The sequence below is a fragment of the Salvelinus alpinus genome, chromosome 3, assembly GCF_045679555.1.
Source record: "Salvelinus alpinus chromosome 3, SLU_Salpinus.1, whole genome shotgun sequence".
NCBI classification, from domain to species: Eukaryota; Metazoa; Chordata; class Actinopteri; order Salmoniformes; family Salmonidae; genus Salvelinus; species Salvelinus alpinus.
In genome coordinates, this window is record NC_092088.1 from 108,721,643 (window position 1) to 108,746,039 (window position 24,397).

Consider the following 24,397-nt stretch of genomic DNA (forward strand, 5'->3'; position numbering starts at 1 on the left):
GTTGACCCAGAGTTAACATCTGTCTGCCAGGGCCTCATAAAACACTATCCAGTTGACCCAGAGTTAACATCTGTCTGCCAGGGCCTCATAAAACACTATCCAGTTGACCCAGAGTTAACATCTGTCTGCCAGGGCCTCATAAAACACTATCCAGTTGACCCAGAGTTAACATCTGTCTGCCAGGGCCTCATAAAACACTATCCAGTTGACCCAGAGTTAACATCTGTCTGCCAGGGCCTCATAAAACACTATCCAGTTGACCCAGAGTTAACATCTGTCTGCCAGGGCCTCATAAAACACTATCCAGTTGACCCAGAGTTAACATCTGTCTGCCAGGGCCTCATAAAACACTATCCAGTTGACCCAGAGTTAACATCTGTCTGCCAGGGCCTCATAAAACACTATCCAGTTGACCCAGAGTTAACATCTGTCTGCCAGGGCCTCATAAAACACTATCCAGTTGACCCAGAGTTAACATCTGTCTGCCAGGGCCTCATAAAACACTATCCAGTTGACCCAGAGTTAACATCTGTCTGCCAGGGCCTCATAAAACACTATCCAGTTGACCCAGAGTTAACATCTGTCTGCCAGGGCCTCATAAAACACTATCCAGTTGACCCAGAGTTAACATCTGTCTGCCAGGGCCTCATAAAACACTATCCAGTTGACCCAGAGTTAACATCTGTCTGCCAGGGCCTCATAAAACACTATCCAGTTGACCCAGAGTTAACATCTGTCTGCCAGGGCCTCATAAAACACTATCCAGTTGACCCAGAGTTAACATCTGTCTGCCAGGGCCTCATAAAACACTATCCAGTTGACCCAGAGTTAACATCTGTCTGCCAGGGCCTCATAAAACACTATCCAGTTGACCCAGAGTTAACATCTGTCTGCCAGGGCCTCATAAAACACTATCCAGTTGACCCAGAGTTAACATCTGTCTGCCAGGGCCTCATAAAACACTATCCAGTTGACCCAGAGTTAACATCTGTCTGCCAGGGCCTCATAAAACACTATCCAGTTGACCCAGAGTTAACATCTGTCTGCCAGGGCCTCATAAAACACTATCCAGTTGACCCAGAGTTAACATCTGTCTGCCAGGGCCTCATAAAACACTATCCAGATGACCCAGAGTTAACATCTGTCTGCCAGGGCCTCATAAAACACTATCCAGTTGACCCAGAGTTAACATCTGTCTGCCAGGGCCTCATAAAACACTATCCAGTTGACCCAGAGTTAACATCTGTCTGCCAGGGCCTCATAAAACACTATCCAGTTGACCCAGAGTTAACATCTGTCTGCCAGGGCCTCATAAAACACTATCCAGTTGACCCAGAGTTAACATCTGTCTGCCAGGGCCTCATAAAACACTATCCAGTTGACCCAGAGTTAACATCTGTCTGCCAGGGCCTCATAAAACACTATCCAGTTGACCCAGAGTTAACATCTGTCTGCCAGGGCCTCATAAAACACTATCCAGTTGACCCAGAGTTAACATCTGTCTGCCAGGGCCTCATAAAACACTATCCAGTTGACCCAGAGTTAACATCTGTCTGCCAGGGCCTCATAAAACACTATCCAGTTGACCCAGAGTTAACATCTGTCTGCCAGGGCCTCATAAAACACTATCCAGTTGACCCAGAGTTAACATCTGTCTGCCAGGGCCTCATAAAACACTATCCAGTTGACCCAGAGTTAACATCTGTCTGCCAGGGCCTCATAAAACACTATCCAGTTGACCCAGAGTTAACATCTGTCTGCCAGGGCCTCATAAAACACTATCCAGTTGACCCAGAGTTAACATCTGTCTGCCAGGGCCTCATAAAACACTATCCAGTTGACCCAGAGTTAACATCTGTCTGCCAGGGCCTCATAAAACACTATCCAGTTGACCCAGAGTTAACATCTGTCTGCCAGGGCCTCATAAAACACTATCCAGTTGACCCAGAGTTAACATCTGTCTGCCAGGGCCTCATAAAACACTATCCAGTTGACCCAGAGTTAACATCTGTCTGCCAGGGCCTCATAAAACACTATCCAGTTGACCCAGAGTTAACATCTGTCTGCCAGGGCCTCATAAAACACTATCCAGTTGACCCAGAGTTAACATCTGTCTGCCAGGGCCTCATAAAACACTATCCAGTTGACCCAGAGTTAACATCTGTCTGCCAGGGCCTCATAAAACACTATCCAGTTGACCCAGAGTTAACATCTGTCTGCCAGGGCCTCATAAAACACTATCCAGTTGACCCAGAGTTAACATCTGTCTGCCAGGGCCTCATAAAACACTATCCAGTTGACCCAGAGTTAACATCTGTCTGCCAGGGCCTCATAAAACACTATCCAGTTGACCCAGAGTTAACATCTGTCTGCCAGGGCCTCATAAAACACTATCCAGTTGACCCAGAGTTAACATCTGTCTGCCAGGGCCTCATAAAACACTATCCAGTTGACCCAGAGTTAACATCTGTCTGCCAGGGCCTCATAAAACACTATCCAGTTGACCCAGAGTTAACATCTGTCTGCCAGGGCCTCATAAAACACTATCCAGTTGACCCAGAGTTAACATCTGTCTGCCAGGGCCTCATAAAACACTATCCAGTTGACCCAGAGTTAACATCTGTCTGCCAGGGCCTCATAAAACACTATCCAGTTGACCCAGAGTTAACATCTGTCTGCCAGGGCCTCATAAAACACTATCCAGTTGACCCAGAGTTAACATCTGTCTGCCAGGGCCTCATAAAACACTATCCAGTTGACCCAGAGTTAACATCTGTCTGCCAGGGCCTCATAAAACACTATCCAGTTGACCCAGAGTTAACATCTGTCTGCCAGGGCCTCATAAAACACTATCCAGTTGACCCAGAGTTAACATCTGTCTCCCTGCAGTCAGAACCTCAGTTGACACAGAGTTAACATCTGTCTCCCTGCAGTCAGAACCTCAGTAGGTCTCTGTGAGGGATGGCAGGCAGACTGCACACTACAATATAGGCTACACTATACTATAGTAAAACTGAAAAACAGGCAGCCGGTCAGCCAGCATGTCAGTAAACCAGCCAGCCAGTCAGGCAGCCAGTCAGTCAGTCAGTCAGTCAGTCAATCAGTCAGCCAGTCAACCAGTCAGTCAGCCAGCCAGTCAGCCATCCAATCAGTCAGCCAGCCAGCCAGTCAGTCAGTCAGTCAGTCAGCCATCCATTCAGCCAGTCAGCCAGTTAGCAAGTCAGTCAGCCATCCATTGTCAGTCAGCCAGCCAGTCAGCCAGCCAGTCAGTCAGTCAGTTTGTTAGTCAGTCAGTCAGCCATCCATTGTCAGTCAGCCAGCCAGCCAGTCAGTCAGCCATCCATTGTCAGCCATCCATTGTCAGCTAGCCAGTCAGTCAGTTAGTTAGCCAGTCAGTCAGCCATCCATTGTCAGTCAGCCAGTCAGCCATCCATTGTCAGTCAGCCAGTCAGCCAGCCAGTCAGCCAGCCAGTCAGCCAGCCAGCCAGCCAGCCAGCCAGCCAGCCAGCCAGTCGTCCATCCAATCAGCCAGCCAGTCAGTCAGTCAGTCAGCCAGTCAGCCAGTCAGCCATCCAGTGCCAGTCAGCCAGTCAGCCAGTCAGTCAGCCAGTCAGTCAGCCAGTCAGCCAGCCAGTCAGCCAGTCAGTTTGTCAGCCAGTCAGCCAGCCAGCCATTCAGTTAGTTAGCCAGCCAGTCAGCCAGTCAGCCAGTCAGCCAGTCAGCCAGCCAGCCAGCCAGCCAGCCATTCAGTTAGTTAGCCAGCCAGCCATTCAGTTAGTCAGCCAGCCAGTCAGCCAGCTAACCAGTCAGCCATTCAGTTAATCAGCCAGCCAGTCAGCCAGCTAACCAGTCAGCCATTAAGTTAGTCAACCAGTCAGCCAGCCAGTCAGCCAGTCAGCCATTAAGTTAGTCAACCAGCCAGTCAGCCAGTCAGTCATCCATTCAGTTAGTTAGCCAGTCAGTCAGCCTGTCAGTCAGGGAAACAGAATTAGTATTTATCACTGCTCAGACAGACAGAAACATGTTCATCTATTTCCTCCTGGTTGGTGATCATGCTAATAGTCACACACAGAGCAGCACCTGTTCTGGGGAAGTGCTGTTTACACACTGAGCAGCACCTGTTCTGGGGAAGTGCTGTTTACACACTGAGCAGCACCTGTTCTGGGGAAGTGCTGTTCACACACAGAGCAGCACCTGTTCTGGGGAAGTGCTGTTTACACACTGAGCAGCACCTGTTCTGGGGAAGTGCTGTTCACACACTGAGCAGCACCTGTTCTGGGGAGGTGCTGTTCACACACAGAGCAGCACCTGTTCTGGGGAAGTGCTGTTCACACACTGAGCAGCACCTGTTCTGGGGAAGTGCTGTTCACACACTGAGCAGCACCTGTTCTGGGGAAGTGCTGTTCACACACAGAGCAGCACCTGTTCTGGGGAAGTGCTGTTCACACACTGAGCAGCACCTGTTCTGGGGAAGTGCTGTTCACACACTGAGCAGCACCTGTTCTGGGGAAGTGTTGTTCACACACTGAGCAGCACCTGTTCTGGGGAAGTGCTGTTTACACACTGAGCAGCACCTGTTCTGGGGAAGTGCTGTTTACACACTGAGCAGCACCTGTTCTGGGGAAGTGCTGTTCACACACTGAGCAGCACCTGTTCTGGGGAAGTGCTGTTTACACACTGAGCAGCACCTGTTCTGGGGAAGTGCTGTTTACACACTGAGCAGCACCTGTTCTGGGGAAGTGCTGTTTACACACTGAGCAGCACCTGTTCTGGGGAAGTGCTGTTCACACACTGAGCAGCACCTGTTCTGGGGAAGTGCTGTTCAGTGTATATAGCGTACATGCTCGGGTGTTTTATTTCTCCTGTTTTAAAATGTGACCTAATATTGATTTTATGCTTTTTAAGATCTACTCAGGATCATCTGTTTCTTACCTCTGATATTGAACACTGCGTTGTTGAGGAAGAGCTAGGAAGCATTTAGCTGTCCTGTGCACACAACAAATAAACTTTGATTTATTATTGATTGATATTTACATTGGGCTCTGAGGAGCTCTGGGGAGCTGGAGAATGTATTGATTTGCACCAAAGAAAACAAGTGATGGACAAAACAGAGAATGGTGTGTTTGGAAGCACGAGGGCTGATATAAAAACCACAGTACAAAGAACCTATATACAATACAGGAGTACAGAAATAAAAAGGTTTGGTAAAACAGATAACAAAACCTACTAATTTAATCATTTTTGATCAGTAAATATACAGTAAATGTGTTTTGTTTAAATGTGTGTGTGGATGTGAGTGTGTGAGAGTCAGGCTATATGGAGGAGATTACTGAGTAGTTTGGTTCATCAGGCTGACCCCCAGTCTTCATGGAGGAGATTACTGAGTAGTTTGGTTCATCAGGCTGACCCCCAGTCTTCATAGAGGAGATTACTGAGTAGTTTGGTTCATCAGGCTGACCTCCAGTCTTCATGGAGGAGATTACTGAGTAGTTTGGTTCATCAGGCTGACCTCCAGTCTTCATGGAGGAGATTACTGAGTAGTTTGGTTCATCAGGCTGAACCCCAGTCTTCATGGAGGAGATTACTGAGTAGTTTGGTTCATCAGGCTGACCCCCAGTCTTCATGGAGGAGATTACTGAGTAGTTTGGTTCATCAGGCTGACCTCCAGTCTTCATGGAGGAGATTACTGAGTAGTTTGGTTCATCAGGCTGACCCCCAGTCTTCATGGAGGAGATTACTGAGTAGTTTGGTTCATCAGGCTGACCTCCAGTCTTCATGGAGGAGATTACTGAGTAGTTTGGTTCATCAGGCTGACCCCCAGTCTTCATGGAGGAGATTACTGAGTAGTTTGGTTCATCAGGCTGACCCCCAGTCTTCATGGAGGAGATTACTGAGTAGTTTGGTTCATCAGGCTGACCTCCAGTCTTCATGGAGGAGATTACTGAGTAGTTTGGTTAATCAGGCTGACCTCCAGTCTTCATGGAGGAGATTACTGAGTAGTTTGGTTCATCAGGGTGACCTCCAGTCTTCATGGAGGAGATTACTGAGTAGTTTGGTTCATCAGGCTGACCTCCAGTCTTCATGGAGGAGATTACTGAGTAGTTTGGTTCATCAGGGTGACCTCCAGTCTTCATGGAGGAGATTACTGAGTAGTTTGGATCATCAGGCTGACCTCCAGTCTACATGGAGGAGATTACTGAGTAGTTTGGTTCATCAGGGTGACCTCCAGTCTTCATGGAGGAGATTACTGAGTAGTTTGGTTCATCAGGCTGAACCCCAGTCTTCATGGAGGAGATTACTGAGTAGTTTGGTTCATCAGGCTGACCCCCAGTCTTCATAGAGGAGATTACTGAGTAGTTTGGTTCATCAGGCTGACCTCCAGTCTTCATGGAGGAGATTACTGAGTAGTTTGGTTCATCAGGCTGAACCCCAGTCTTCATGGAGGAGATTACTGAGTAGTTTGGTTCATCAGGCTGACCCCCAGTCTTCATGGAGGAGATTACTGAGTAGTTTGGTTCATCAGGCTGACCTCCAGTCGTCATGGAGGAGATTACTGAGTAGTTTGGTTCATCAGGCTGACCTCCAGTCTTCATGGAGGAGATTACTGAGTAGTTTGGTTCATCAGGCTGACCCCCAGTCTTCATGGAGGAGATTACTGAGTAGTTTGGTTCATCAGGCTGACCCCCAGTCTTCATAGAGGAGATTACTGAGTAGTTTGGTTCATCAGGCTGACCTCCAGTCTTCATGGAGGAGATTACTGAGTAGTTTGGTTCATCAGGCTGACCTCCAGTCTTCATGGAGGAGATTACTGAGTAGTTTGGTTCATCAGGCTGACCCCCAGTCTTCATGGAGGAGATTACTGAGTAGTTTGGTTCATCAGGTTGACCTCCAGTCTTCATGGAGGAGATTACTGAGTAGTTTGGTTCATCAGGCTGACCTCCAGTCTTCATGGAGGAGATTACTGAGTAGTTTGGTTCATCAGGCTGACCCCCAGTCTTCATGGAGGAGATTACTGAGTAGTTTGGTTCATCAGGCTGACCTCCAGTCTTCATTGAGGAGATTACTGAGTAGTTTGGTTCATCAGCCTGACCCCCAGTCTTCATGGAGGAGATTACTGAGTAGTTTGGTTCATCAGGTTGACCTCCAGTCTTCATGGAGGAGATTACTGAGTAGTTTGGTTCATCAGGCTGACCTCCAGTCTTCATGGAGGAGATTACTGAGTAGTTTGGTTCATCAGGCTGACCCCCAGTCTTCATGGAGGAGATTACTGAGTAGTTTGGTTCATCAGGTTGACCTCCAGTCTTCATGGAGGAGATTACTGAGTAGTTTGGTTCATCAGGCTGACCCCCAGTCTTCATGGAGGAGATTACTGAGTAGTTTGGTTCATCAGGCTGACCTCCAGTCTTCATAGAGGAGATTACTGAGTAGTTTGGTTCATCAGGCTGACCTCCAGTCTTCATGGAGGAGATTACTGAGTAGTTTGGTTAATCAGGCTGACCCCAGTCTTCATGGAGGAGATTACTGAGTAGTTTGGTTCATCAGGCTCACCCCCAGTCTTCATGGAGGAGATTACTGAGTAGTTTGGTTCATCAGGTTGACCCCCAGTCTTCATGGAGGAGATTACTGAGTAGTTTGGTTCATCAGGTTGACCTCCAGTCTTCATAGAGGAGATTACTGAGTAGTTTGGTTCATCAGGCTGACCTCCAGTCTTCATGGAGGAGATTACTGAGTAGTTTGGTTCATCAGGCTGACCCCCAGTCTTCATGGAGGAGATTCCTGAGTAGTTTGGTTCATCAGGCTGACCTCCAGTCTACATGGAGGAGATTACTGAGTAGTTTGGTTCATCAGGTTGACCCCCAGTCTTCATTTGATGTTATTGATGATGATGATGTTTTGTCAATGTGAAGATAATAGGTCCAGAAGATGGAGAAGAACGGACAACCCCACATGCTACATCATTATTCTGTTAATAAAATCTAACCTTTTCTAAACAAAGGGAATACTTATCTGTGGTATTTAATTGATATGGGCAGCACTGCCATAAGAGCTGTGGAATCAAATTATGCCATTTCCCTTTAATAGCTGAGACAAGAAACCTTTGTCAAGACGGGGAAGAAATGGGAGGCACTGATTGGTTCCAAAATCAGCCATGAAATCAGTCTGAGTAATTCTGCATGTCTCATCAGATTGAATGGACTGGAGGTCTAAACTCTGTCAACTCCTCTCTCTCCTGGTGGTCTAAACTCTGTCAACTCCTCTCTCTCCTGGTGGTCTAAACTCTGTCAACTCCTCTCTCTCCTGGTGGTCTAAACTCTGTCAACTCCTCTCTCTCCTGGTGGTGTAAACTCTGTCAACTCCTCTCTCTCCTGGTGGTCTAAACTCTGTCAACTCCTCTCTCTCCTGGTGGTCTAAACTCTGTCAACTCCTCTCTCTCCTGGTGGTCTAAACTCTGTCAACTCCTCTCTCTCCTTTAGGTCTAAACTCTGTCAACTCCTCTCTCTCCTGGTGGTCTAAACTCTGTCAACTCCTCTCTCTCCTGGTGGTCTAAACTCTGTCAACTCCTCTCTCTCCTTTAGGTCTAAACTCTGTCAACTCCTCTCTCTCCTGGTGGTCTAAACTCTGTCAACTCCTCTCTCTCCTTTAGGTCTAAACTCTGTCAACTCCTCTCTCTCCTGGTGGTCTAAACTCTGTCAACTCCTCTCTCTCCTGGTGGTCTAAACTCTGTCAACTCCTCTCTCTCCTGGTGGTCTAAACTCTGTCAACTCCTCTCTCTCCTGGAGGTCATTCATTCCAAATGGAACCCTATTCCCTACATAGTGCACTATTTTAGACCCCCGGTCCTATAGCACCCTATTCCCTACATAGGGCCCTGGTCTAAAGTAGTGCACTATGTAGGGAATAGGGTGCCATAGGGCCCTGGTCTAAAGTAGTGCACTATGGCACCCTATTCCCTACATAGTGCACTACTTTAGACCCCGGTCCTATAGCACCCTATTCCCTACATAGTGCACTACTTTAGATCAGGGCCCTATGGCACCCTATACCCTACATAGTGCACTACTTTAGACCCCAGTCCTATAGCACCCTATTCCCTACATAGTGCACTATTTTAGACCCCAGTCCTATAGCACCCTATTCCCTACATAGTGCACTACTTTAGACCCCGGTCCTATAGCACCCTATTCCCTACATAGTGCACTACTTTAGACCCCCGGTCCTATAGCACCCTATTCCCTACATAGTGCACTATTTTAGACCCCAGTCCTATAGCACCCCATTCCCTACATAGTGTTGTCTCTAATATATATTATATATAACAGTGTTGTCTCTAATATATATTATGTATAACAGTGTTGTCTCTAACAGTGTTGTCTCTAATATATATTATGTATAACAGTGTTGTCTCTAATATATATTATGTATAACAGTGTTGTCTCTAATATATATTATGTATAACAGTGTTGTCTCTAATATATATTATGTATAACAGTGTTGTCTCTAATATATATTATGTATAACAGTGTTGTCACTAACAGTGTTGTCTCTAATATATATTATATATAACAGTGTTGTCTCTAATATATATTATGTATAACAGTGTTGTCTCTAATATATATTATGTATAACAGTGTTGTCTCTAATATATATTATGTATAACAGTGTTGTCTCTAACAGTGTTGTCTCTAATATATATTATGTATAACAGTGTTGTCTCTAATATATATTATGTATAACAGTGTTGTCTCTAATATATATTATGTATAACAGTGTTGTCTCTAATATATATTATGTATAACAGTGTTGTCTCTAATATATATTATATATAACAGTGTTGTCACTAACAGTGTTGTCTCTAATATATATTATATATAACAGTGTTGTCACTAACAGTGTTGTCTCTAATATATATTATATATAACAGTGTTGTCTCTAATATATATTATGTATAACAGTGTTGTCTCTAACAGTGTTGTCTCTAATATATATTATGTATAACAGTGTTGTCTCTAATATATATTATATATAACAGTGTTGTCTCTAATATATATTATATATAACAGTGTTGTCTCTAATATATATTATGTATAACAGTGTTGTCTCTAACAGTGTTGTCTCTAATATATATTATGTATAACAGTGTTGTCTCTAATATATATTATGTATAACAGTGTTGTCTCTAACAGTGTTGTCTCTAATATATATTATGTATAACAGTGTTGTCTCTAATATATATTATGTATAACAGTGTTGTCTCTAATATATATTATGTATAACAGTGTTGTCTCTAATATATATTATGTATAACAGTGTTGTCTCTAATATATATTATGTATAACAGTGTTGTCTCTAATATATATTATGTATAACAGTGTTGTCTCTAATATATATTATGTATAACAGTGTTGTCTCTAATATATATTATGTATAACAGTGTTGTCTCTAATATATATTATGTATAACAGTGTTGTCTCTAATATATATTATGTATAACAGTGTTGTCTCTAATATATATTATGTATAACAGTGTTGTCTCTAATATATATTATGTATAACAGTGTGATTTAGAAATAGCACACAGAGAGGCTGCTACTAAAGGGCCGGTGCCAAACCGTGGATTTATTAGCCTCAGAGCGGTAACTGTGGAACTTCCAAAATAATTAATATTTAAGGAATGTTTTGGAACAACCCCCAGCTTGCAGTGACATGAGTGTCTGGCCATAATAACACATTAGTCATCATCTTGACTGGCTGTGGGCGGGGCTTGGCATCCTGACTGGCTGTGGGCAGGGCTTGGTGTCCTGACTGGCAGGGGGCGGGGCTTGGCGTCCTGACTGGCTGTGGGCGGGGCTTGGCGTCCTGAATGGCTGTGGGCGGGGCTTGTCGTCGTGACTGGCTGTGGGCGGGGCTTGGCGTCCTGACTGGCTGTGGGCGGGGCTTGGCGTCCTGACTGGCAGGGGGCGGGGCTTGGCAACACTCAGCATATAAAAAGACACATTGTATTATTTGGTGAAAAACAAAATGAGAGTCCTCAGGATATGATGACTAACTCAACTATGGCTGCCTGGATGGAGGTGAGATACTTAAAGGACATAACATCATACACATTACTGGATAATGAAAAACAGATAAGTGGAATTTTTCATGAAGGAATAGAGAGGGACTGCATTTTTATCAAGAGACATGGTGCTTGGGGTTTTATTTTAATGTCAGAGGAGCAGAGTCACGTTAATTAACCTAGTGTTGTCTCACAGCAAAAACAGACAGTCAATGCATTTCCTATAAGGTCAGCTAGGCCTAATTTCAGACTGTCTATAGAACAGCCGTGGTCCCACATCACTACATATAGAGGACAGAGCAGTCCCTCATCACTACATATAGAGGACACTACATATAGAGGACAGAACAGTCCCACAGCACTACATATAGAGGACACTACATATAGAGGACAGAGCAGTCCCACAACACTACATATAGAGGACAGAGCAGTCCCTCATCACTACATATAGAGGACACTACATATAGAGGACAGAGCAGTCCCACAACACTACATATAGAGGACACTACATATAGAGGACACTACATATAGAGGACACTACATATAGAGGACAGAGCAGTCCCACAACACTACATATAGAGGACAGAACAGTCCCACAACACTACATATAGAGGACAGAACAGTCCCACAGCACTACATATAGAGGACACTACATATAGAGGACAGAGCAGTCCCACAACACTACATATAGAGGACAGAGCAGTCCCTCATCACTACATATAGAGGACACTACATATAGAGGACAGAGCAGTCCCACAACACTACATATAGAGGACACTACATATAGAGGACACTACATATAGAGGACAGAGCAGTCCCACAACACTACATATAGAGGACACTACATATAGAGGACAGAGCAGTCCCACAACACTACATATAGAGGACAGAGCAGTCCCTCAACACTACATATAGAGGACACTACATATAGAGGACACTACATATAGAGGACACTACATATAGAGGACAGAACAGTCCCACAACACTACATATAGAGGACAGAACAGTCCCACAACACTACATATAGAGGACACTACATATAGAGGACAGAACAGTCCCACAACACTACATATAGAGGACAGAACAGTCCCACAGCACTACATATAGAGGACAGAACAGTCCCACAACACTACATATAGAGGACAGAACAGTCCCTCAACACTACATATAGAGGACACTACATATAGAGGACACTACATATAGAGGACACTACATAGAGGACACTACATATAGAGGACAGAACAGTCCCACATCACTACATATAGAGGACACTACATATAGAGGACAGAACAGTCCCACAGCACTACATATAGAGGACACTACATATAGAGGACAGAACAGTCCCACAACACTACATATAGAGGACAGAACAGTCCCACAGCACTACATATAGAGGACACTACATATAGAGGACAGAACAGTCCCACAGCACTACATATAGAGGACAGAACAGTCCCACATCACTACATATAGAGGACACTACATATAGAGGACACTACATATAGAGGACAGAACAGTCCCACATCACTACATATAGAGGACACTACATATAGAGGACACTACATATAGAGGACAGAACAGTCCCACATCACTACATATAGAGGACACTACATATAGAGGACACTACATATAGAGGACAGAACAGTCCCACATCACTACATATAGAGGACACTACATATAGAGGACACTACATATAGAGGACAGAACAGTCCCACAACACTACATATAGAGGACAGAACAGTCCCACAACACTACATATAGAGGACAGAACAGTCCCTCAACACTACATATAGAGGACAGAACAGTCCCTCAACACTACATATAGAGGACACTACATATAGAGGACAGAACAGTCCCACAGCACTACATATAGAGGACAGAACAGTCCCACAACACTACATATAGAGGACAGAACAGTCCCACAACACTACATATAGAGGACACTACATATAGAGGACAGAACAGTCCCTCAACACTACATATAGAGGACAGAACAGTCCCACAGCACTACATATAGAGGACAGAACAGTCCCACAACACTACATATAGAGGACAGAACAGTCCCACAGCACTACATATAGAGGACAGAACAGTCCCACAGCACTACATATAGAGGACACTACATATAGAGGACACTACATATAGAGGACAGAACAGTCCCACAACACTACATATAGAGGACAGAACAGTCCCACAGCACTACATATAGAGGACAGAACAGTCCCACAGCACTACATATAGAGGACACTACATATAGAGGACACTACATATAGAGGACAGAGCAGTCCCACAACACTACATATAGAGGACAGAGCAGTCCCTCAACACTACATATAGAGGACACTACATATAGAGGACACTACATATAGAGGACACTACATATAGAGGACAGAACAGTCCCACAACACTACATATAGAGGACAGAACAGTCCCACAACACTACATATAGAGGACACTACATATAGAGGACAGAACAGTCCCACAACACTACATATAGAGGACAGAACAGTCCCACAGCACTACATATAGAGGACAGAACAGTCCCACAACACTACATATAGAGGACAGAACAGTCCCTCAACACTACATATAGAGGACACTACATATAGAGGACACTACATATAGAGGACACTACATAGAGGACACTACATATAGAGGACAGAACAGTCCCACATCACTACATATAGAGGACACTACATATAGAGGACAGAACAGTCCCACAGCACTACATATAGAGGACACTACATATACAGGACAGAACAGTCCCACAACACTACATATAGAGGACAGAACAGTCCCACAGCACTACATATAGAGGACACTACATATAGAGGACAGAACAGTCCCACAGCACTACATATAGAGGACAGAACAGTCCCACATCACTACATATAGAGGACACTACATATAGAGGACACTACATATAGAGGACAGAACAGTCCCACATCACTACATATAGAGGACACTACATATAGAGGACACTACATATAGAGGACAGAACAGTCCCACATCACTACATATAGAGGACACTACATATAGAGGACACTACATATAGAGGACAGAACAGTCCCACATCACTACATATAGAGGACACTACATATAGAGGACACTACATATAGAGGACAGAACAGTCCCACAACACTACATATAGAGGACAGAACAGTCCCACAACACTACATATAGAGGACAGAACAGTCCCTCAACACTACATATAGAGGACAGAACAGTCCCTCAACACTACATATAGAGGACACTACATATAGAGGACAGAACAGTCCCACAGCACTACATATAGAGGACAGAACAGTCCCACAACACTACATATAGAGGACAGAACAGTCCCACAACACTACATATAGAGGACACTACATATAGAGGACAGAACAGTCCCTCAACACTACATATAGAGGACAGAACAGTCCCACAGCACTACATATAGAGGACAGAACAGTCCCACAACACTACATATAGAGGACAGAACAGTCCCACAGCACTACATATAGAGGACAGAACAGTCCCACAGCACTACATATAGAGGACACTACATATAGAGGACACTACATATAGAGGACAGAACAGTCCCACAACACTACATATAGAGGACAGAACAGTCCCACAGCACTACATATAGAGGACAGAACAGTCCCACAGCACTACATATAGAGGACACTACATATAGAGGACACTACATATAGAGGACAGAACAGTCCCACAACACTACATATAGAGGACAGAACAGTCCCACAACACTACATATAGAGGACACTACATATAGAGGACAGAACAGTCCCACAACACTACATATAGAGGACACTACATATAGAGGACAGAACAGTCCCACATCACTACATATAGAGGACAGAGCAGTCCCACAACACTACATATAGAGGACACTACATATAGAGGACACTACATATAGAGGACAGAACAGTCCCACATCACTACATATAGAGGACAGAGCAGTCCCACAACACTACATATAGAGGACACTACATATAGAGGACAGAGCAGTCCCACAACACTACATATAGAGGACACTACATATAGAGGACAGAACAGTCCCACAACACTACATATAGAGGACACTACATATAGAGGACAGAACAGTCCCACAACACTACATATAGAGGACACTACATATAGAGGACAGAACAGTCCCACAACACTACATATAGAGGACAGAACAGTCCCACATCACTATATATAGAGGACACTACATATAGAGGACAGAGCAGTCCCTCATCACTACATATAGAGGACACTACATATAGAGGACAGAACAGTCCCACAACACTACATATAGAGGACACTACATATAGAGGACAGAACAGTCCCACAACACTACATATAGAGGACAGAACAGTCCCACATCACTATATATAGAGGACACTACATATAGAGGACAGAACAGTCCCACAACACTACATATAGAGGACAGAACAGTCCCACAACACTACATATAGAGGACAGAACAGTCCCACAACACTACATATAGAGGACACTACATATAGAGGACAGAGCAGTCCCACAACACTACATATAGAGGACAGAGCAGTCCCACAACACTACATATAGAGGACACTACATATAGAGGACACTACATATAGAGGACAGAACAGTCCCACATCACTACATATAGAGGACAGAGCAGTCCCACAACACTACATATAGAGGACAGAGCAGTCCCTCATCACTACATATAGAGGACACTACATATAGAGGACAGAACAGTCCCTCATCACTACATATAGAGGACAGAACAGTCCCTCAACACTACATATAGAGGACACTACATATAGAGGACACTACATATAGAGGACAGAACAGTCCCACAACACTACATATAGAGGACAGAACAGTCCCACATCACTACATATAGAGGACACTACATATAGAGGACAGAACAGTCCCTCATCACTACATATAGAGGACAGAACAGTCCCTCAACACTACATATAGAGGACAGAACAGTCCCTCATCACTACATATAGAGGACACTACATATAGAGGACAGAACAGTCCCACAACACTACATATAGAGGACAGAACAGTCCCTCATCACTACATATAGAGGACACTACATATAGAGGACAGAACAGTCCCACAACACTACATAGAGAGGACACTACATATAGAGGACAGAACAGTCCCTCATCACTACATATAGAGGACACTACATATAGAGGACAGAACAGTCCCACAACACTACATATAGAGGACACTACATATAGAGGACAGAACAGTCCCACAACACTACATATAGAGGACAGAACAGTCCCACAACACTACATATAGAGGACAGAACAGTCCCACAACACTACATATAGAGGACAGAACAGTCCCACAACACTACATATAGAGGACAGAACAGTCCCTCATCACTACATATAGAGGACACTACATATAGAGGACAGAGCAGTCCCACATCACTACATATAGAGGACAGAACAGTCCCTCATCACTACATATAGAGGACACTACATATAGAGGACACTACATATAGAGGACAGAACAGTCCCTCAACACTACATATAGAGGACAGAACAGTCCCACAACACTACATATAGAGGACAGAACAGTCCCACAACACTACATATAGAGGACACTACATATAGAGGACACTACATATAGAGGACACTACATATAGAGGACAGAACAGTCCCTCAACACTACATATAGAGGACACTACATATAGAGGACAGAACAGTCCCACAACACTACATATAGAGGACAGAGCAGTCCCACAACACTACATATAGAGGACAGAGCAGTCCCTCAACACTACATATAGAGGACACTACATATAGAGGACACTACATATAGAGGACACTACATATAGAGGACAGAACAGTCCCACAACACTACATATAGAGGACAGAACAGTCCCACAACACTACATATAGAGGACAGAACAGTCCCACAACACTACATATAGAGGACAGAACAGTCCCTCAACACTACATATAGAGGACACTACATATAGAGGACACTACATATAGAGGACACTACATATAGAGGACACTACATATAGAGGACACTACATATAGAGGACAGAACAGTCCCACATCACTACATATAGAGGACACTACATATAGAGGACAGAACAGTCCCACAGCACTACATATAGAGGACCCTACATATAGAGGACAGAACAGTCCCACAACACTACATATAGAGGACAGAACAGTCCCACAGCACTACATATAGAGGACACTACATATAGAGGACAGAACAGTCCCACAGCACTACATATAGAGGACAGAACAGTCCCACATCACTACATATAGAGGACACTACATATAGAGGACACTACATATAGAGGACAGAACAGTCCCACATCACTACATATAGAGGACACTACATATAGAGGACACTACATATAGAGGACAGAACAGTCCCACATCACTACATATAGAGGACACTACATATAGAGGACACTACATATAGAGGACACTACATATAGAGGACAGAACAGTCCCACATCACTACATATAGAGGACACTACATATAGAGGACACTACATATAGAGGACAGAACAGTCCCACAACACTACATATAGAGGACAGAACAGTCCCACATCACTACATATAGAGGACACTACATATAGAGGACAGAACAGTCCCACAACACTACATATAGAGGACAGAACAGTCCCACAACACTACATATAGAGGACACTACATATAGAGGACACTACATATAGAGGACAGAGCAGTCCCACAACACTACATATAGAGGACACTACATATAGAGGACAGAACAGTCCCACAACACTACATATAGAGGACAGAACAGTCCCTCAACACTACATATAGAGGACACTACATATAGAGGACACTACATATAGAGGACAGAGCAGTCCCACAACACTACATATAGAGGACACTACATATAGAGGACAGAACAGTCCCTCAACACTACATATAGAGGACAGAACAGTCCCACAACACTACATATAGAGGACAGAACAGTCCCTCAACACTACATATAGAGGACAGAACAGTCCCTCAACACTACATATAGAGGACACTACATATAGAGGACAGAACAGTCCCACAGCACTACATATAGAGGACAGAACAGTCCCACAACACTACATATAGAGGACAGAACAGTCCCACGACACTACATATAGAGGACACTACATATAGAGGACAGAACAGTCCCTCAACACTACATATAGAGGACAGAACAGTCCCACAGCACTACATATAGAGGACACTACATATAGAGGACAGAACAGTCCCACAACACTACATATAGAGGACACTACATATAGAGGACAGAACAGTCCCACAACACTACATATAGAGGACACTACATATAGAGGACAGAACAGTCCCACAACACTACATATAGAGGACAGAACAGTCCCACAACACTACATATAGAGGACACTACATATAGAGGACAGAACAGTCCCACATCACTACATATAGAGGACACTACATATAGAGGACACTACATATAGAGGACAGAACAGTCCCACATAACTACATATAGAGGACACTACATATAGAGGACAGAACAGTCCCACAACACTACATATAGAGGACACTACATATAGAGGACAGAACAGTCCCTCAACACTACATATAGAGGACAGAACAGTCCCACAACACTACATATAGAGGACACTACATATAGAGGACAGAACAGTCCCACATCACTACATATAGAGGACACTACATATAGAGGACACTACATATAGAGGACAGAACAGTCCCACATCACTACATATAGAGGACAGAACAGTCCCTCATCACTACATATAGAGGACACTACATATAGAGGACAGAACAGTCCCACAACACTACATATAGAGGACAGAACAGTCCCACAACACTACATATAGAGGACACTACATATAGAGGACACTACATATAGAGGACAGAGCAGTCCCACAACACTACATATAGAGGACACTACATATAGAGGACAGAACAGTCCCACAACACTACATATAGAGGACAGAACAGTCCCTCAACACTACATATAGAGGACACTACATATAGAGGACACTACATATAGAGGACAGAGCAGTCCCACAACACTACATATAGAGGACACTACATATAGAGGACAGAACAGTCCCTCAACACTACATATAGAGGACAGAACAGTCCCACAACACTACATATAGAGGACAGAACAGTCCCTCAACACTACATATAGAGGACAGAACAGTCCCTCAACACTACATATAGAGGACACTACATATAGAGGACAGAACAGTCCCACAGCACTACATATAGAGGACAGAACAGTCCCACAACAACACTACATATAGAGGACAGAACAGTCCCACAACACTACATATAGAGGACACTACATATAGAGGACAGAACAGTCCCTCAACACTACATATAGAGGACAGAACAGTCCCACAGCACTACATATAGAGGACACTACATATAGAGGACAGAACAGTCCCACAACACTACATATAGAGGACACTACATATAGAGGACAGAACAGTCCCACAACACTACATATAGAGGACACTACATATAGAGGACAGAACAGTCCCACAACACTACATATAGAGGACAGAACAGTCCCACAACACTACATATAGAGGACACTACATATAGAGGACAGAACAGTCCCACATCACTACATATAGAGGACACTACATATAGAGGACACTACATATAGAGGACAGAACAGTCCCACATAACTACATATAGAGGACACTACATATAGAGGACAGAACAGTCCCACAACACTACATATAGAGGACACTACATATAGAGGACAGAACAGTCCCTCAACACTACATATAGAGGACAGAACAGTCCCACAACACTACATATAGAGGACACTACATATAGAGGACAGAACAGTCCCACATCACTACATATAGAGGACACTACATATAGAGGACACTACATATAGAGGACAGAACAGTCCCACATCACTACATATAGAGGACAGAACAGTCCCTCATCACTACATATAGAGGACACTACATATAGAGGACAGAACAGTCCCACATCACTACATATAGAGGACACTACATATAGAGGACACTACATATAGAGGACAGAACAGTCCCACAACACTACATATAGAGGACACTACATATAGAGGACACTACATATAGAGGACACTACATATAGAGGACAGAACAGTCCCACAACACTACATATAGAGGACACTACATATAGAGGACACTACATATAGAGGACACTACATATAGAGGACAGAACAGTCCCACAACACTACATATAGAGGACAGAACAGTCCCACAACACTACATATAGAGGACACTACATATAGAGGACACTACATATAGAGGACAGAACAGTCCCATATCACTACATATAGAGGACACTACATATAGAGGACACTACATATAGAGGACACTACATATAGAGGACAGAACAGTCCCACATCACTACATATAGAGGACACTACATATAGAGGACACTACATATAGAGGACACTACATATAGAGGACAGAACAGTCCCACAACACTACATATAGAGGACAGAACAGTCCCTCAACACTACATATAGAGGACACTACATATAGAGGACACTACATATAGAGGACAGAGCAGTCCCACAACACTACATATAGAGGACACTACATATAGAGGACAGAACAGTCCCACAGCACTACATATAGAGGACACTACATATAGAGGACAGAACAGTCCCACATCACTACATATAGAGGACAGAACAGTCCCTCAACACTACATATAGAGGACACTACATATAGAGGACACTACATATAGAGGACAGAGCAGTCCCACAACACTACATATAGAGGACACTACATATAGAGGACAGAGCAGTCCCACAACACTACATATAGAGGACAGAACAGTCCCTCAACACTACATATAGAGGACACTACATATAGAGGACACTACATATAGAGGACAGAGCAGTCCCACAACACTACATATAGAGGACACTACATATAGAGGACAGAACAGTCCCACAGCACTACATATAGAGGACACTACATATAGAGGACAGAACAGTCCCACAACACTACATATAGAGGACACTACATATAGAGGACACTACATATAGAGGACAGAACAGTCCCACAACACTACATATAGAGGACACTACATATAGAGGACAGAACAGTCCCTCAACACTACATATAGAGGACAGAACAGTCCCACAACACTACATATAGAGGACACTACATATAGAGGACAGAACAGTCCCACAACACTACATATAGAGGACAGAACAGTCCCACAACACTACATATAGAGGACACTACATATAGAGGACAGAACAGTCCCACAACACTACATATAGAGGACACTACATATAGAGGACAGAACAGTCCCACAACACTACATATAGAGGACACTACATATAGAGGACACTACATATAGAGGACAGAACAGTCCCTCAACACTACATATAGAGGACAGAACAGTCCCTCAACACTACATATAGAGGACAGAACAGTCCCACAACACTACATATAGAGGACACTACATATAGAGGACAGAACAGCCCCACAACACTACATATAGAGGACACTACATATAGAGGACAGAACAGTCCCACAACACTACATATAGAGGACAGAACAGTCCCACAACACTACATATAGAGGACACTACATATAGAGGACACTACATATAGAGGACAGAACAGTCCCACAACACTACATATAGAGGACACTACATATAGAGGACACTACATATAGAGGACACTACATATAGAGGACAAAACAGTCCCTCATCACTACATATAGAGGACAGAACAGTCCCACAACACTACATATAGAGGACACTACATATAGAGGACACTACATATAGAGGACAGAACAGTCCCACAACACTACATATAGAGGACACTACATATAGAGGACACTACATATAGAGGACACTACATATAGAGGACAGAACAGTCCCACAACACTACATATAGAGGACAGAACAGTCCCACATCACTACATATAGAGGACAGAACAGTCCCACAACACTACATATAGAGGACACTACATATAGAGGACACTACATATAGAGGACAGAACAGTCCCACAACACTACATATAGAGGACAGAGCAGTCCCACAACACTACATATAGAGGACACTACATATAGAGGACACTACATATAGAGGACAGAACAGTCCCACAACACTACATATAGAGGACACTACATATAGAGGACAGAACAGTCCCTCAACACTACATATAGAGGACAGAACAGTCCCTCATCACTACATATAGAGGACACTACATATAGAGGACAGAACAGTCCCACATCACTACATATAGAGGACACTACATATAGAGGACAGAACAGTCCCACAACACTACATATAGAGGACACTACATATAGAGGACAGAACAGTCCCACAACACTACATATAGAGGACAGAACAGTCCCTCAACACTACATATAGAGGACAGAACAGTCCCTCATCACTACATATAGAGGACACTACATATAGAGGACAGAACAGTCCCACAACACTACATATAGAGGACAGAACAGTCCCACAACACTATATATAGAGGACAGAACAGTCCCACATCACTACATATAGAGGACAGAACAGTCCCACAACACTACATATAGAGGACACTACATATAGAGGACACTACATATAGAGGACAGAACAGTCCCACAACACTATATATAGAGGACAGAACAGTCCCACATCACTACATATAGAGGACAGAACAGTCCCACAACACTACATATAGAGGACACTACATATAGAGGACACTACATATAGAGGACAGAACAGTCCCACAACACTACATATAGAGGACAGAACAGTCCCACATCACTACATATAGAGGACAGAACAGTCCCACAACACTACATATAGAGGACACTACATATAGAGGACACTACATATAGAGGACAGAACAGTCCCACAACACTACATATAGAGGACACTACATATAGAGGACAGAACAGTCCCACAACACTACATATAGAGGACACTACATATAGAGGACACTACATATAGAGGACAGAACAGTCCCACAACACTACATATAGAGGACAGAACAGTCCCACATCACTACATATAGAGGACACTACATATAGAGGACAGAACAGTCCCACATCACTACATATAGAGGACACTACATATAGAGGACAGAACAGTCCCACAACACTACATATAGAGGACACTACATATAGAGGACAGAACAGTCCCACAACACTACATATAGAGGACACTACATATAGAGGACACTACATATAGAGGACAGAACAGTCCCACAGCACTACATATAGAGGAAACTACATATAGAGGACACTACATATAGAGGACAGAACAGTCCCACAGCACTACATATAGAGGACACTACATATAGAGGACACTACATATAGAGGACAGAACAGTCCCACAACACTACATATAGAGGACAGAACAGTCCCACAACACTAAATATAGAGGACACTACATATAGAGGACAGAACAGTCCCACAACACTACATATAGAGGACAGAACAGTCCCACATCACTACATATAGAGGACACTACATATAGAGGACACTACATATAGAGGACACTACATATAGAGGACACTACATATAGAGGACAGAACAGTCCCACATCACTACATATAGAGGACACTACATATAGAGGACAGAACAGTCCCACATCACTACATATAGAGGACACTACATATAGAGGACACTACATATAGAGGACACTACATATAGAGGACACTACATATAGAGGACAGAACAGTCCCTCATCACTACATATAGAGGACACTACATATAGAGGACAGAACAGTCCCACAACACTACATATAGAGGACACTACATATAGAGGACAGAACAGTCCCTCAACACTACATATAGAGGACAGAACAGTCCCACAGCACTACATATAGAGGACAGAACAGTCCCTCAACACTACATATAGAGGACACTACATATAGAGGACACTACATATAGAGGACACTACATATAGAGGACACTACATATAGAGGACACTACATATAGAGGACACTACATATAGAGGACACTACATATAGAGGACAGAACAGTCCCACAGCACTACATATAGAGGACAGAACAGTCCCACAACACTACATATAGAGGACAGAACAGTCCCACAACACTACATATAGAGGACACTACATATAGAGGACAGAACAGTCCCTCATCACTACATATAGAGGACAGAACAGTCCCACAACACTACATATAGAGGACAGAACAGTCCCTCAACACTACATATAGAGGACAGAACAGTCCCACAACACTACATATAGAGGACACTACATATAGAGGACAGAACATATAGAGGACAGAACAGTCCCTCAACACTACATATAGAGGACAGAACAGTCCCACAACACTACATATAGAGGACAGAACA

At 43.6% G+C, this 24,397-nt stretch overlaps 1 protein-coding gene across 1 annotated transcript in view; it reads right to left on the bottom strand.

The window, feature by feature from the left end:
• Positions 1 to 24,397, bottom strand: part of LOC139571675 (AT-rich interactive domain-containing protein 5B-like) — a 181,297-nt gene that overhangs the window by 112,651 nt on the left and 44,249 nt on the right. The window lies entirely within an intron of this gene.